Source organism: Macrobrachium rosenbergii, chromosome 13, assembly GCF_040412425.1.
Source record: "Macrobrachium rosenbergii isolate ZJJX-2024 chromosome 13, ASM4041242v1, whole genome shotgun sequence".
Lineage (NCBI taxonomy): Eukaryota > Metazoa > Arthropoda > Malacostraca > Decapoda > Palaemonidae > Macrobrachium > Macrobrachium rosenbergii.
Window position 1 is genome coordinate 20720856 of NC_089753.1, and position 16802 is coordinate 20737657.

Genomic DNA, 16802 nt, shown 5'->3' on the forward strand with positions numbered 1-16802 from the left:
GAGTATTTTACTTTCCTTTTACTATTTATTAGGTTAAGGATTTAATTTTTATACGAATCGGTAACTTAAGTTAAAACCAGATCTTTGTTAACCTTTAGCTTAAAAGAACAAATATTCGTCCATCCTAGCTGGACCACCTGTTTTTGAAGGAGATACTTTGGAGCTCTGCACATTGACACTGTGCAACAAATGTACCAGATGATATTTGGATCCAAAGGTTTTTATCGTCAACATAGCCTCACAGTGAAATAAGAAGAAAACCCCATGAAAGAGTAATAGATCATGATTAGCTTTTGTATGGTTATGTTTAAAGGATCTATCAGAAAATAAATATATATATATATAATAAATGTATATATATATAATTAATATACAGCCTATAAACAGAAGCAGTTGAATAAGGAAAAATTTATCACTAATCACACTTCCACTGTATATCGGGCTTCTAGATTAGAGCTATGCTAAACATTACAGATATGACACTGAAATGAGACCATGAAAGTTGAACATTATCGTCAGTGCTGACGTACCCTTTTCTCTCCTTGCCAGACTTCTAGGTCAGAGGTTGCACAATTATATTGGTTTCTACTTTAAAAACTGAAATTTCCCAGCACAATTTTTTTTTTTATAAACTTGAAACCTGAAGAACAATTGTCCTTAAAACTTAGTGAAGATTTTCTTGCAAATTGTATAAATTATTAGGGCCACAGTAATATTGAAGTTGCATGATCCCTGAAGGGTATTAAAGGAAATTGGCTGCATCAACCAGTCGATGTGTCCCTAATTGTAAAGCCCAATACTGCAATGGATATGGAATACTGTAATGTCAGTAACAAGATGTGAGTACATCAAACCCACTGGATGATCCCCCATAGGATGATGGTGCCGTCAGTGTACCTCACTTGGTGCACTAGCGGTACTTATGACTTTGCAGTTTACTTTTGGCCCCAGCTGCAACCCCCTTTCTTCTTACTGTACCTCCATTCACATTTACTTCTTCCATCTTGCTACTCAACCTCTCCTAACAATGGTTTCATAGTCCAACTGCGAGGGTTTCCTCCTGTTAAACCTTTCAAACCACCTTACTGTCAGTTTCACTTTCAGCGCTGAATGACCTTACAGGTCCCAGCACTAGGCCTTTGGCCTAAATTCTATATTCCACTGGAGGGTCGAGGTCACCACCTCGGATATCTGTGAAAATGCTTTGAACGTCTTCGTCATATCCACGTGACCCAGTTATCAATAAGCATTGTAAGAATAGGGCTATTGAAAGGTTTCTAGATGTTTCTCCCTGCACTATAGCTACTTACATGATTTTCCCCATTATTTCTTCATTACACTCCTCCAGCCATTTTCAAGTGGTGTAACTCGTTTCAAAATAATTGGAGTCACCCCATGGAAGCCAAGAGGTAACTGTTCTAAAACTTGAGAAGCTGCTAACTAATTGCAGGAAGAGGACATGTTGGCCACTATTTTATGAGACTGAGGACGTGTATGTAACACAGTAATAATACAAAATGTACAAAAGTCCTAAAATTTGTACTCAATTTATGAAGGAGATCTATCTAGTTCGTTGTCAAGTTAATCCAATTGTATGACTGCTACCCTATATCCTTCCAAGTTGCAAATTACCCCATAGGGAAGTTAGTTCCGTCAGTGCACCTTGCGTGGTCCCCTGTAGGCATTACTTAGGGTTCTTTGCAGCATGCCTTCGGCCCCTAGCTGCGACCCCTTTTGTTCCTTTTACTGTACCTCCATTCGTATCTTTCTTCCATCTTGCTATCCACCCTGTCCTAACAATTGATTCCTAGTGCAACTGCCGGGATTTTCCTCCTGCTACACCTTTCAAACCTTTGTCAATTTCCCTTTCATCGCTGAATGACCTCATTGGTCCTGGTGCTTGGCCTTTGGCCTAAACTCCATATTCAAATTAAGTTACAAATTAGTGAATGTCAGGCCATTTTTTTTTTTTTTTTTTTTAGAACCATTACGAATTACGAGCTTATTGAATTTGGAAATGAACTGCATTTCACCACAATAGTAGTGGGAAAAGGTTTTGTTACCATTTAATATTTTTTGTGGTGTTTAGTTAGTGGTAGGCTATAAAGGCCTGGAAGTGCAGGTACAAGTCTGATAATTGACACCATGGATTTTAGGTCTTTACTTAATCTGGACTTAGTTCTGAGGCTTCATAGTGAAATACTATAGTTGCAAAGCATTAAAATTACCAGCATTTTAAAATTCATTGCCTATTTAATAATTATGTCGATTAGAATTCCTCAAAGACTTTAATTTCTCTTGCGGGAGTTATCCTAGCGGCTTGAACTTTGTCAGAAATTGTGCATCTGCAGTACTCCAAAATAATTATGACCCCAATGCAACATTGACACAGGGCTTACTGTGCGACGATAATTATAGTTGTAGGCATTCTCGGGTATAAAATTTGCTACTTTACCACCAAATAACACCAATCAATTTTCCTTTCCAAAGAACGTTTTCTACTGTCGCATCAGAACTTTACTTAATGTAGTGTTGCGTACCTCGATGAATGGCGGGAAGTCGACAGCCAAAAAAAAAAAAAAACGCCCGCTTCCAAGCTTAAACAACAGACAAAAGAATACATTATTTCCAAGTGATGTTTCTCATTCATTGGCAATACATATCACTTGCTGAATTTGATAAGAAACATGCTGCCATAATTTTTATTTTCAGTGATTGGAGGAGTGCAATGGCAGCCTTCTATAAAGTTATTCTCAAAATTCGCTTGTGCAGCAAATTGTTTCATTCTATAGATTATATTTAGCAAATGTACTGTAAATGCTGAAGTATGTTTGATCCTTAGCCATGTGGTCATGAATATGCTGATTGTACCTCCTCTCGTATTCTCTTTCTTCGATCTTACTTTCCGCCCTCTCCTAACAATTATCATAGTGTAACTGTGAGGTTTTCCTCCTGTTACACCTTTCAAACCCTTTACTGTCATTTTCCGTTTCAGCGCTGAACGACCTCGTAGGTCCCATTGCTTGGCCTTTGGCCTAAATTCTATATTCAATTCAATGAAATGTGTTGATAAAGGGGCCAATTTAACCATGACCAAATGAAAAAAGCTATTTTTAGCAGTGATTATCGAGCATCTAAATATTTTGATGAATGGCAGACTTTATGGAATAATGAATCTTAAAACCTAATTAAAACATCACATCCATCGTTAGAATGTGGCATTCTTTATTAAGCCAAATAACGCCACACTGAGGTCATTTTATCTCTAATGAAGTGCTCACACTACATTTTTTACATATAAAAAGTTTAAGGAATTTTAAAATAAAATTGAAAACTGTATTTTGACTCAGGTGTCTGGCCCTTTTTATATTAAAAAAAAGACGTAGTGTCCATAATGATATTGCAAGCTTTTAGATGAGGCAGATCCCATTTTGAAGGCACAGCTTACACGATAATTTGGAACCATCACAAGGCTGCAGAACAGATCTGAAATTGTCATTGTGTAACATGGATGATCTGTAATTCTTACATTTTTGAGGTAGTAATACCTTCATATTCTCTTCTTTCCATCTTATTTCCCAGTGCTTGGCTTTATGCCTAAATCACATATTCCATCTTACTTTCCACCATCTCATAACAATTGATTCTTTGTACAAATGCGAGGTCTTCCTCCTGTTACACCTTCTAAGCTTTTTAACTGTCGATTTCCGTTTCAGCGCTGAATGGCCTCACTTGGTCCCAGTGCTTGGCCTTTGGCCTAAATTCAATATTCAATTCGATAACCAACAAGAAATTTTCAGAAAGAACTGTCTGGTAGATTCACTGAAATTATAGTCTTTTGTCCTTTGGGACGGCCTTCAAGGTCACCTGAAGGGAAACGAATTTTGGTGACCTGTGTAACTCAAACTGACGAAGAATGAGGAGGCATGCTGATGTACTGAGTCGTGGTTTTGATGGTTATGACTTAAGGAAATTGTGAGGAGGGACCCAAATGACCTTTTAATACTTAAGTTCAAAAGAAAACCTACAGTTTTGTAAAGCATTGCAAGGAACTTTGAATATGACATGTTAGGTCGAGAATTATTATTATAACAAATTTTTTTTCGGGCGAAGTAGATTGAGTTTTTATTACCCCAGTGGTTTTAGGCACCCACAACACTGCGATGTTATTCAAAGCATTATCGTTCAAAACTACGCTACCCTAAGTAGCTTATATAGTCAACAAAACCATCCGAAAGTGCTCAGTTGGACGCATGAATTCATTTGTCCTATAAATAACTGCATGAACATCTTGAAACTTTACCCCATGGACTCTGTAGTACTGTACATTGACCGTCCAATCGTAGGCTATATACTGTATAAAAACATCATTATTTACACTAATAAGTCTCGATAGTCTTGTCCAACGCTAATGTGATTCAGGGTTTCATTAAAAATGACAATTACACCCTCAATTTTCTCCTTAAAAAATTCATAAAAATATCTGCCAGTTCGTAATTTCTGAAGTCTTCGGGGAGCATTTTTTAATCTTGGCACTTAGCATTCACGATGTCGATTATTATTTTTTTTTCATATCCATTCACTTCTCGGATTTTCAGTTTTATAATATTCGATTTTCCTCATCAAGTAATTGATCAGGTTAATGCCTTGAACCTTTCCCATCTGTCCACTTTGATTTATTTATTTATTAATTTTTTTGTTTCCACAAGTCACAATTTAACAAAGATGATTTGCGCATAATTTTTATACAATTTTTCATATGAGTGGGTGCATTTTATTTTTATTCATCTCTTTCATCCGTTTTTAAGCATTCATAAGACAGCTAACACAGTCTGCACTGTCATCTTTATCAGTAACATTTATATTGTCATCTATAATCATGATTTGTTCATCGCTGGGTGAGCGGGTTCCGTTCTCAGCTACCACTCTGTTGGTCGCGAGTTCGAATCTCAGACCGGCCAGTGAAGAACAAGAGCAATTTGTTTCTGGTGATAGAAATTCATTTCTCGCTATAATGTGGTTCGGATTCCACAATAAGCTGTAGGTCCAGTTGCTAGGTAACCAATTGGTTCTTAGCCACGTAAAAATAAAAAAAATACTAATCCTTCGGGCCAGCCCTAGGAGAGCTGTTAATCAGGTCAGTGGTCTGGTTAAACTAAGATATACTTAACTTCATTAACAAAAACACAAGGAAAGAAATTCGATTTATTCTTAAGACTTTTTTTTTCCTGTATCACAGTCTTTTAGAATGTTGGTATTCTAACTACACTACACTGCTCCTTAACACTAATATTTGATATAAAGTTATTTACTAAGTCACCTAATATCTGATAAATACCCGATCAAAGCTGGCATATATTAGGTATATGCCCATCCAACATCACCCAAATTGTCCAGTCGATGTGATTTCAATAGTTCATTAAAGATGCTTGCATTATGACTAACTGTTCCCGGATTATTCCTGCATAGGATAAATACTCCGTAAATATGAATTTTCGCCGCTTCCATGTTACTTCCAGAATTATAACAATTCACAAATAAAACCATGAAGGTAATCGTGTAGGTCTAAAAGCAACGACAAAAAATGGTTTTCTGATCTTGGCAATACCTTTATGAGTTCTCCGAACTGGGTACGAACGTTCAATGTTACTGCAGAAATGAAGAGGCGGCGAAGGAATACCTGAAAAGTTCCTTACTGAAACAGTTGAACTTAAAGTTCAAACATTAAATACACTGTTTGGTGTAAATAACAAAATTCTTGCTATTTAAAATGAAATTACCTATAATGGTAGTAAACGATCTCGTCAAAAAGACTACTTGCTTGACAGTGGATGTTTAGGCAACAAGATGCCATAATGTGCCTTCATCCATGAATGTAACATTGGGATGTTGAACTAGACGGTGAAAATTAAATGAAAACAGTAACATGAATAAAATACGAAATGTACAGTAACTAAATCAATGTTACCTAATATGGTATGTGGTATTTCCTCTTGAAGTGGTCATTGGTCAAGTGAGTGACAGCGATATATCATTACTCCTTGGCTTTGGCTGCCAACCCATCGGTTGCGTTTATCAAGTAGAAAGATCGCTGTTATTTTTGTGTGATTTTGTGCCTTCATTGACTTTCTCTGGCTATGTTCTGTGTGTTATTTATATTTTGATTAAAGAACTACAAAATTCAAGCCACAGGGAGCTAAAGTTTATCATAGAATAAGGTAAGTTTTGCTTGAGCCACAACACACTCATAGAGCTAGGCTTATCTGCAAGCCACGTGATGGCCTCATGTCAGTGATGTAGGTGTGTTATATATTATATTTTAATTTTGTTGTGAGTTTTATCGTGCAACCTTAACCAAGTCACCTCGGCTGCGTCATTGCTAGGCTTATGTAAGTATTCTTGATTAAGTCAAGTGATGATAGGCCTAGGCTAAGTTGTGTATCGTGAGGAAACCAGCTGTAGGGTAGACAGGTTGTAGATGTTAAGATTTCCAATTAATTCAACTTTATTTTGGCGTTTAGGTAACTCGTATTGAAACCACAATTGTATTCCATAGGTGAAAGTATTTTTTTTTTAACTTAATCCTGTTTTAGTTTGTTTTAATGTTTCTGATATTTCAGTAGTAAATGAGTAGCCTAGTCACAGAGATAGAGGACCCCATTTAGGCTATATCTTGCAGTTTTGGTGGACCACAATGGGTAATTGGATTTTGGTGTGAGAATAGGCCTGATCAGGTCAATTGAAGTATGGGATGTATTCAATCCTAACCTAACGTAGGGTGCCAGGCCCCTCGTAACCAAACCTGTAACTCCGTAATTTATAGTAAGGGCCTAGTTTAGAACGACGGGACATGTTCCACAGATGAAAACAAACCTAACCTTTCTTAGACTGACAGGTCCTGACCTAACCAGACCTTAGAGTGCCATGCCTTGACCTTCATTATACTAAAAGAGCCATGAGAGAGGCAAACTGAAGCCAATTTTTATAATGCCAGAATTTGAAAACCAACCTTATTGTAAAACGTAGAACAAAAGAACCAATCGGAGTTCATTATTGTTCACTTACCAAATTTCCAGATGAAAGGAACAAAAGATGTTGAAAATACTCTAGCAGTCATTACTTCAAAACATAAACAAAGAACTAAGAAAAAGTCTAAGAGGGAAACAAATATACATTTATAACCACCTCAGTAACAGTAACGAGAGCAAAGGACAGAGAAAAAACTTATACGTCAACTGGGATTAAAGTGAGAAAAATATTTAGGCTTATGTGCTTTGACCATTATTGTCTGGAAAAACAGTTGTGTGTGCGCGTGCGCATGCGCACTTTTCTTCTACCCTTCACCCAACAGGAAAGGGGAAACCAGTTGATTTTAAATTTTGCCCGCGGGAAGTAGGATTTGTGGTTGAAGAAAAAGATTGAATAAAACAAAATGGGGGTGAAATATTCAAAACAAGAAAAGCAGCAGCAGAAGTACAGGTTGTGGTTCATGCGTGTAATCTTGAAAAATCCCTAGAAAAGAGAAATTTAAAAATCAGGAAAATGAGACTGTGAGAATTACAATGGTACACCATAACCTAACCCAATCCATGTAGGGTGCCACATACCAGCAGACTCTTGCAAAGAAATAAGCCATTACAGCATTTCTTACAGGCCTAAGTGTAACCTACTTTCTAATGTAACCTAGTTTGTAGTATCCTACCTGAACAGAACCCCTCCTCTTTAACCTACCTTAAACTTACTGCTTACATGAAGTTTTTAAGTATCATTTTGATGTGATTATATATTGACAAGGGGTTTATGTCACCATTACCTGCCCATTTTCATAAGTTGTACATTGGGTTTGGTTTAGGTGCTCTGTATACCAGTACCTATAACTGACTGTTTAATGTCACATTTGGCCTTTGAGAAAGAATTACCTCCCAGAACTTGAGGCCACTGTTCTAGGATGCATCCTTAGCTTTGAGATACAGTATTTAACAAGCTCAGCATGTACTGTAAACCTTAAAGAGATGACATCCTTGAGGAACCTATCCCGAAGGACCATGTTCCTTCTATCCTTAGTTGTCAGCAAGTAGGGTAAATGAAATATCGTACATGCTAGTGTCTATTATAACAGAGGTTTCTCATAAATCCCCAGGTTCAGTTCTAAGACTCAGGTGACTTATCCCAATGCCAGGCTGTACACAGTTTAGTATTCCTGCCTCTGGCAAAAGCAGACATACTTGAGGAGGACAGAATAATCTAGAAGTGAGGTTTACAAATGATTTTAGCATCAGGTGTGTCAAAGGTTGAAGTCACTAAGGAGACCATTTCTTTTGGTCAAGAAAGGAGAGTCAAGTTGCTAATAAAAACCACTCCAGAGGCCCAGGTATCGGAGGTTAAAGTCAGGGTCATGAGATTTTGGCTATTTCAATATCCTGAGCCCTCAAGAAGAAACCTTTGGTTACTTCAACATCCTTAGCCCTGAGGAAGGAACTAGGTCACCTATGATCTTTTTTTAAGTTTTACCAGATAGTCCTGCCCCATAAGTCTCTGCCCTGTAGGAGTTCCTCGTTGGACGAGTCGGTAGAGTTCTCAGCTAGCACTCTGCTAGGCCCGAGTTCGAGTCTCCGGCCAGCCAATGAAGAATTAGAGGAATATATTTCTGGTGATAGAAATTCATTTCTTGTGATAATTTGGTTCAGGTTCCACAAAAAGCTGTAGGTCCCGTTGCTAGGTAACCAATTGGTACTTAGCCACATAAAATAAGTCTAATCCTTCGGGCCAGCCCTAGGAGAGCTGTTAATCAGCTCAGTGGTCTGGTTAAACTAAGGTATACTTAACTTTTTTTTTTCTGCCCTGTAGGGGGGTAGTGCCATCAGTGAACCTCATGCAGTGCACTGTAGGCATTACTAAGGTTCTTTGCAGTGTGCCTTCGACCCCTAGCTGCATCCCCTTTCATTCCTTTTACTGTACCTCCTTTTGTATTCTCTTTCTTCCATCTTACTTTCCACCCTCTACTAACAATTGATTTATTGTGCAACTGCGAGGTTTTCCTCCTGTTACACCTTTCAGACCTTTTACTGCCAGTTTCCATTTCAGCACTGAATGACCTCATAGGTCCCAGTGCTTGGCCTTCGGCCTAAATTCTATATTCATTCAGTTCATAAATCTCTGGATTTGTTCTGCCTTGGCCCTGTAATTTCTGCAGGCCAAGTAGAATTGCTTCCTAGAAGGAGAACAGCCTGATCTCAGTCTCATTCCACTCCTTTGTAGCTATTTATTCCTTCCGTATGAGTGTACTTTTATATATGACACTTACCAAGTAATTACATAGCTGTAGTTTCTACTTTAAACGGCAGCTTAAGAATTGAAAATTTGAGGTAGCGCTCTTTTGTTTTGGTGCAGGTAAGTTCCCCGCCCACTTTCAGGGAAGAATAGGTACAACATAGCTAAAGAGCTCAGTTCATTTCTGCTGTTTGATGACCGAACATCGGTCGTTCAGCAGCTGTGTTTTGTTAATTCAGGAATAGTTTCACCGGATGGTTTGGTTGTCTATCGAAGGATTTGATGAAGTATTCTTTCATTTGGTAGCCTCCAAGCTGTATTTCCATAGCTTAGCTTAGCTTAGCTTAGCCTTTTTTCAATTCTGGTATTGCAGCAAAGGCTGTAATCCTAGGTTGACTTTATTTAAATATGATGAACATTCTGTTTGTTTTCACTGCCGTGGACAAGTATGTTCCCCCAACTTGACTTGCGAGGAATGTAAAGATTGGGCCATAAGTAAATGGAAAGTGTTGACCAATCATTTGGATAAATTAGAGAAAGCTAGACTTAGGAAAGTCGCTGCTAGAGCCAAGGCTAGAGCCTCTGTGTCCTTTACCCCTAAACCGGCTTTTTCTACACCTTTGATTTCTCGTTCCCTGATTCGTACTTCTCTTGCTCTCCCTATAACTCCGTTACCTGGCTCCCTTTCCCTCTGAATCTAGTGCCATCACCAGTCTCGAAGCTCGGATGGATAAGAAATTTGACGCTTTAGTAAGTACTGTAGCTCGGATGGATAAGAAATTTGACGCTTGAGTAAGTACTGTTGCTCAGATAGGAGCCTCTGTAAGAGTTCTTTTGGACATAGAAATGAGGATCATAGTGCAAGTGTTTGTGCAAGTGCTAGTGCCTGCACCCGGGTTAGTGTTGTGGAGGGGGTGGCTGCTCGTCCCAACGGTGCTCCTAGACGGAGGTCCCTGCAAAACTCCCCTGCACCTGGGAGGAGGCAAACCGTAAGTCCAAGGGAGGTCAGTGGGGTTTGCCCATGAGTAGTTGCTTCCTCAGTCGAGCCTGTTGCTGGTCCCAGGTATCGACAGCCAGCCACTGGAAAGGTGTCTTACGGATCTCCTAAATTCGGTCCCTGTCAGACTCCCCTGCACCTGGGAGGAGGCAAACTATAAGTCCAAGGGAGGTTGGTGGGGTTTGCCCATGAGTAGTTGCTTCCTCAGTCGAACCTGTTGCTATTTCCCAGGTTTCGGCAACCAAACGTTGGAAGGGTGTCCAATTGGATCACACCTTATCTTCCAGTGGTTTGGATTCCAAACCCAAAGGACACTGTCGACGTTTTCAGGAGTCTTCTAGGCCTTAGAAGAGACATGTTGCGGACGTGCCTCCAGCGGTACCTCACAAGTGCCATAAGGATCAAGAACCCTCTTGCAGCTATTGGGATGAGAGAGAGCTCCCTTTGGACACCAAGCTCCCATTGGCTCGTAAGCACCCACTGGCTCGTAAGTGCCCATTGGCTCACAAGAGCTGCAGGTTCAGACATCCCGTTGGCTCCCAGCTCTCTAGCATTGGGATACGAGTCTGAGACTTCAGATTCAGACGTCCCTATTGTTGCAGGTCAACCTGTATCCTCTTCACCTGTCGCTGGTCGCCCAAAGTCTGCAAGTACATCAGCACCCCAAGACTCTTCTCTGCTTCCTATTCACCAACATTTGGACAACTTCCTGGAACTGTTGAAGAACCCTCGTCTCTGAAACCAGAAGGACCACAGCAAGATTTGGAGCTTTCTGCTGTATCCTCAGCAGAGGAGGAACCTGAACCAGAACAGCTTTCATCAGTGTATGCTTCATTATTAAATTATTTTCTGTTTTGCTTCTCAACATGTTTCTCCACTGTGGCCCCTTCTTCCCCGGGATCAGCGTTCTTGTTACGTCAGTCCTCAAGTACCACTAGACTCCTAAAGATGGCCCTCTCTATCTTGTCCAAGAAAGCATTGTCGGGGATTGACTCTTGGCTGTCTGAGAAGAGGGAGTTGGGCAAAGCTGGATTTTGTTCTCCTCCTTCTCGGTTTTCCAAAAGGAAGTATGTATTCTATACAACCAGGGAAGCTCCTTCCTTAGGAGTTTCTGCTGTATTCTTACATGCAGACTGGCTCCGAGTTCTGTTGTGTGCGGACAAGGTGATTCGAGATGGGGCACAGGAGACAGCTGCCCTTGTTTTGTCATGTGTACTGAAGAAAAGAGACGTGGTGTTCTTTCACTACTAAAGGAGTGACACCATCCCAGAGATCTGCTCTTCTTTTTGCTCCTCTGGACAGCACCAGCCTTTTTCCTCGAATGACATTAGAGTGGGTAGCTACGGAATTGCAAAGAGCTACTCACGACTTGCTTACACAGTCGTCCAAGTGAACGATGGGGTCTAACCGAATGCCTGCTGTTTCATTTAATCCTCAGCCTCTCTCTCTCTCCTCTCCAGCCATGGCCCTTTCGAGGTAACAGAGGAAGAGCTTCATCGTGCCCTTGCACAAATCCCAGATCATTTTGCCCTATCAGCAAGAAGTCCTCGTCTAGACCAGTCTCTAACACGTGAGACTTTGGTCCTCCGTCTACTTGTGGGCGCCAGGCTCCCACACTTCTGAAGACAGTGGGAGGCCAAAGCGGTAGAACCATGGGTACTATGAGTTCTCAAGGAAGGATATGCGATTCCCTTCAAAGAGGGTACACCTTTGTCGCCTGTGCCCATCGCCTTCAAGGCGTGCTCAGTAGGCTCCAAGAGGTTTTTCAGCCCTCTCAGAGTAAGTCACAGCTCTTCTCCACAAGAGAGCTATAGAAGAGGTAGAAAACTTGTCTTTAGAGGGGTTTTTGCAATTGCCTCTTTGTAGTCCCCAAAACTTCCGGGGGTTGGAGGCTGGTCCTGGATGTAAGCGGCCTGAACATCTTCGTCCAAACCACGAAGTTCAGGATGCAGACGAACAGCTCAGTTTTTGCTCCAATTTTGCAAGAAGATTGGATAGTCTCGATAGACATGAGAGACGCTTATTTTCATACCCCAATACACCAGGATTCCAGGAAATTCCTGAGATTTGTCTCTCAGGACAAAGTTTTCCAATTTTGGGCTCTATGCTTCAGGTTGTCAACAGCCCCTCAAGTCTTCACCAGGGCTAATGGGCGTGAAAGTTTGTCTATATCTGGATGACTGACTCCTGTGATCATCATCCCAGATGAAGTGCATGGAGGACCTTCTCAGAACCCTACAGTTAGCCCAGGAGTTGGGCAGGAAAAGTCCCAACTACTGTAGTCCCTTCTCAGACGATAGTCTATTTGAGGATGAAGATAGACTCTCGGGTTTTTGGGGTTTTTCTGTTAGAGAAGAGAATACTATCATGCCCCCAAAAAAGTCCGTCATTTTCTGAGTCTTCAGACCTGCTCGGCCAATGACCAGATGAGCCTGCTACAGACTCTCTCCTCCATAGAGATGTTCGTTCCTTTGGGGATACTGTACTGCATGCGAGACCTTTGCAGTTCTTTCTGAAGGCCAGTTGGAACAAGAAGTTTCTTCCAGATTCCTTCATATCCCCCATGACGCAGGAAATAAAAGATCTTCAGTGGTGGCTTGTAGAAGGAAGGTTCCACTCACGAAAGTCCCTATCTCATCCAAACCCGAACCTCTCATTGTTCTCCGACACATCGGACCTAGGTTGGGGAGCGACACATGGACAATTGGAAATGTTAGGGAAGTGGTCCCTTCAAGAGAGGAAACTGCACATAAATCTGTAGAAGTTGAAGGCGATTCACCTGGCTCATCATTTTGCCGCAGTAACTTGAGACTCACTGAATTCGGTTTATTCCGACAACACGACAGCTCTGGCTTATATTCGAAACCAAGGAGGCAGTCACTCCTTGTCACTGTGCAAGTTAGCCAGGGGTCTCTTTCTTTGGGTGCACAACAACAGTACATAGATTCTCACCCGCTGTGTTCACGGCAAGTTAAGTGTATTAGCTGACGAACTGAGCCGTTGCAAACAGGTTCTGCCCATGGAATGGTCACCTATAGACTTGTTTGCAACGTCCAGGAACCATCGCCTCCCGCTGTATTGCTCTCTGGCACCAAACCCTCAGGCTTGGGCAACAGATGTGATACTTCAGGATTGGTCACACCTGAAATCTATGCCTTCCCTCTGTTCAGTCTAATAAGAGACGTGATCAACAGATTCAAGACTTCTCACCAGGCAATGATGATCCTAATAGCTCCCTTTTGGCCTCAAAAGGCGTGGTTTCCAGACCTTCTGGAGCTTCTGTCGGACTTTCCGCGGATTCTCCCACAGAGGAAAGATCTTATCAGACAACCTCACTTCAACATATGTCGTCTAGGTTTGTCCACTCTCACCCTGACAGGCTTTAAACTGTCAGGAAGCTTGTTAGAGTGAAAGGATTTTCAAGAGAAGTTGTGAATGCTATTGCAAAATGTAGACGCGACTCTTCTTCAAAGCACTACCAGGCTAAGTGGTTAGTTTTTAGGAGATGGTGTAAAGAAGGTAACATCTCTTCCTCTTCTACCTCTGTAGCCCAACTAACCGAATTTTTACTTTACCCAGGATCTTCGAGAGGCCTTTCGACAGCTACGATAAAGGGTTACAGATCCATGCTGAACTCAGTATTCAAGCACAGAGGGGTGAACATTTCCTCAGACCCGGACATTTCAGACTTAAAGTCTTTTGACACCAAGAAATGGAAGTCTCGGCAGCCAGTGTCTTGCAACCTAGACACAGTCCTACATTGTTGTCAGTCCTGCCTTTTAAACCTATGCAGATATCCTCCTTTAGGGATTGGTCTAGAAAGACACTTTTCTTAATCGCTTTACCCACAGAGAAAAGAGTCAGCAAATTACAAGCCCTGGACAAACAAGTTGGTTTTTTGCAAGAGACAGCTATTTGCTCATATATATTAGGCTTCTTAGCCAAAAACGAGTACCCATCTAACCCTCGGCCGCATTCTTTTTTGGTCCAGCATCTTGCAGAACTGGTAGGACCATCAGAACGAGAGAGTATTATGCCCAGTGACAGCATTAAGATTTTACATTGAGAGAGCCAAGAATATCAGAGGGGATTCTCGTAACCTCTGGTGTTCTGTCAAGAACCCTTTATGTTCTCTCTCCAAGAATCCTATCTTTTTCTTTTTGAGAGACATTATTGTAGTCTCACTTGGGAATTCAGGAGAATAGTTTACCGTTGTTAAAGGTAAAAGCACATGAAGTACAGGCAGTAGCCATTTTCGTTGGCTTTTTAACGCAATCTCTCTCTAACTAGCATAATCCAATCGACTTATTGGAAGTGTCACTCAGTCTTCGCCAACTATTATCTACGTGATGTTGAAACATTGTTCGAGGACTACAGTACACTGGGTCTGTTCTCTGCAGCTAGAGAATGAGGAGTAGGAGTGATCCCCCTATGTCTCTGTCTCCTAGCGTTGATGAAGGTTGTTGTGTTTTTGGGAAGCCGGGGTTACTTAGTACTTGGAGTATCCTTCAGTCTTCATTTTTAATGGATGGGTAATATATATTTTCTAAATGGTGTACAGGTAATATGGTTTTATGGTCGTGTGTTAGTCAATGTCTATTTTTCGCCCAGGCCAAGGGCAATTGTTGTGTTGAAGCTTTGTCGAGTCAAACAAGCACTCCCTGACCACAAAGCTCCCACTGAAATAGGGACAATCCTGACACTACTGGTCATGTCCCTATTGGTTGAGATGAGCAACAACCAAGAGTCAGTATCTTCCTGCTCTTGCCCTCTCCCCAGTTAAGGTTACAAGAAGCATTACCAAAATGCTAGCTTTTCTTTTCTATTTCAAATGCATTTCTTTATGTTTTTGGAGTAGCACATGTCCATTCTTCCCACCTCCTATCAATGTGGGATTCAGCTATGTAATTACTTGGTGAGTGTCATATATAAAAATGACCTATTGCAATACACCCCCTGAACACCTGAATTAGCCCTGGTTACCCACCAGCCCGAACTATCCCCGTAACTTTTTACCCAATAATTGGGTAAAAAATTTACTGTCAGTGTTACCAACGCTTACAGGAAATCTTGTCAAGGTGAGTTCCCTGAAGTACCGTTGGCAACACTGTTGCAAGTCCCAGCCGCTCGAGGCCGGGTTCCCCAGTTGCTTTTTGTTCGCCTTGCTGCAAGGATGTTTCCTGCTTCAGGCGAATTTTTGGTTATAAGCCCGACCCCCATATACTGACCTTTTGATTTTGGAGACTTGGACTGGAATTTTCACCCTTTCTCCAGGATTGATTGGTTGCTTGGCTTTGGATTTTCTCTCCCATCTGACTCTGGCTCGTTTTTGGATTCGCAATGGATAAAGTAGATAAGAAGATGACTTCCTTGGATAGCAAAACGGCTTCAACTTAAACTACAACTTCGGCAACCGACACCGCAACAGCTGGAGACGCTGCAACTCACCGATCGTGCACAGCTTGCAAATGGAGGATGAGTACCCTCAAACACGACATTCAGTTTGTATAACTTGTAGCAAGGTACAATGTAGCTTAACACTGAGATGTGACGAATGCAAATCATGGTCAAAGGAGCAGATGGAAGTTTATGTTAAGCATAGAAAGTCCTTAGCGTCTAAGAGCAAACGTAGGAAACCAGCTGCAGATACTCAGAATTTAGATAAAGAGGCTGTAGAGACGGAGTTATTTAGGAAACTAGAAGATAAATTATCAGCTAGTATAACAAATTTATTTGATAGCTTTATGACTAAATTATCAGGTTAAGTATACCTTAGTTTTACCAGACCACTGAGCTGATTAACAGCTCTCCTAGGGCTGGCCCGAAGGATTAGACTTATTTTACGTGGCTAAGAACCAGTTGGTTACTTAGCAACGGGACCTACAGCTTATTGTGGAATCCGAACCACATTATAGCGAGAATGAATTTCTATCACTAGAAATAAATTCCTCTAACTCTTCATCAGCCGGCGGCGGGAATTGAACTCCGGCCCATCGAATGACAGTGATTTAAAGAACAGAATATAAACAATAGGGAAACAGAAACTAACCGTTCTTTTTCAGCTCCCCTGCTTGTTCCAGAACCAGCCCTAACGGGTGCCGGGGTTCATGGAGAACCACAAACCTCGAAGGTTGGATCCGCCGGCCCCCCGGCGCGGAGCAGGCAGTGTTAGTAGCAGATTTCCCCCTTTCTTCAGATAATGTAAGTCCAGAGGTGAATCTAGATTTAGGTTTGACACAGACAGATAGGGATAGTGAGGTAGCAAAGAGTGTAAGGGAGAAGTTGAAGGTGCAGCCTTTTTCGGGATCAGGTGTAACTAAGGCTCCGGAATCTTTCTTAGATCCAACAGCGGTCCTGTTTCCGACTGCAGTCTCCTTGCGACAAAATGTTGCTAAATTGGTTGAGGAAAATGCAGACGCAGTAGTAAATCTTCCAGGCTCGGGAAGGTCGGAGGATTTCCCTTCCTCTTCTAGAGTTCTTTTTCCTTCGGGGGACAGATTCTCCTTGGCTGGCGACGATCCATTTGATAGGACAT

At 41.4% G+C, this 16802-nt stretch overlaps 1 long non-coding RNA gene across 1 annotated transcript in view; it reads left to right on the top strand.

Annotated features, from left to right (window-relative positions):
- Positions 1-6077: 6077 nt before the first annotated feature.
- LOC136844978 (uncharacterized) overlaps positions 6078-16802 on the top strand; it is a 122677-nt gene continuing 111952 nt past the window's right edge. The window contains exon 1 of the long non-coding RNA XR_010855024.1: positions 6078-6218. This is a non-coding gene — a long non-coding RNA (uncharacterized lncRNA). The remainder of the gene's footprint in view (positions 6219-16802) is intronic.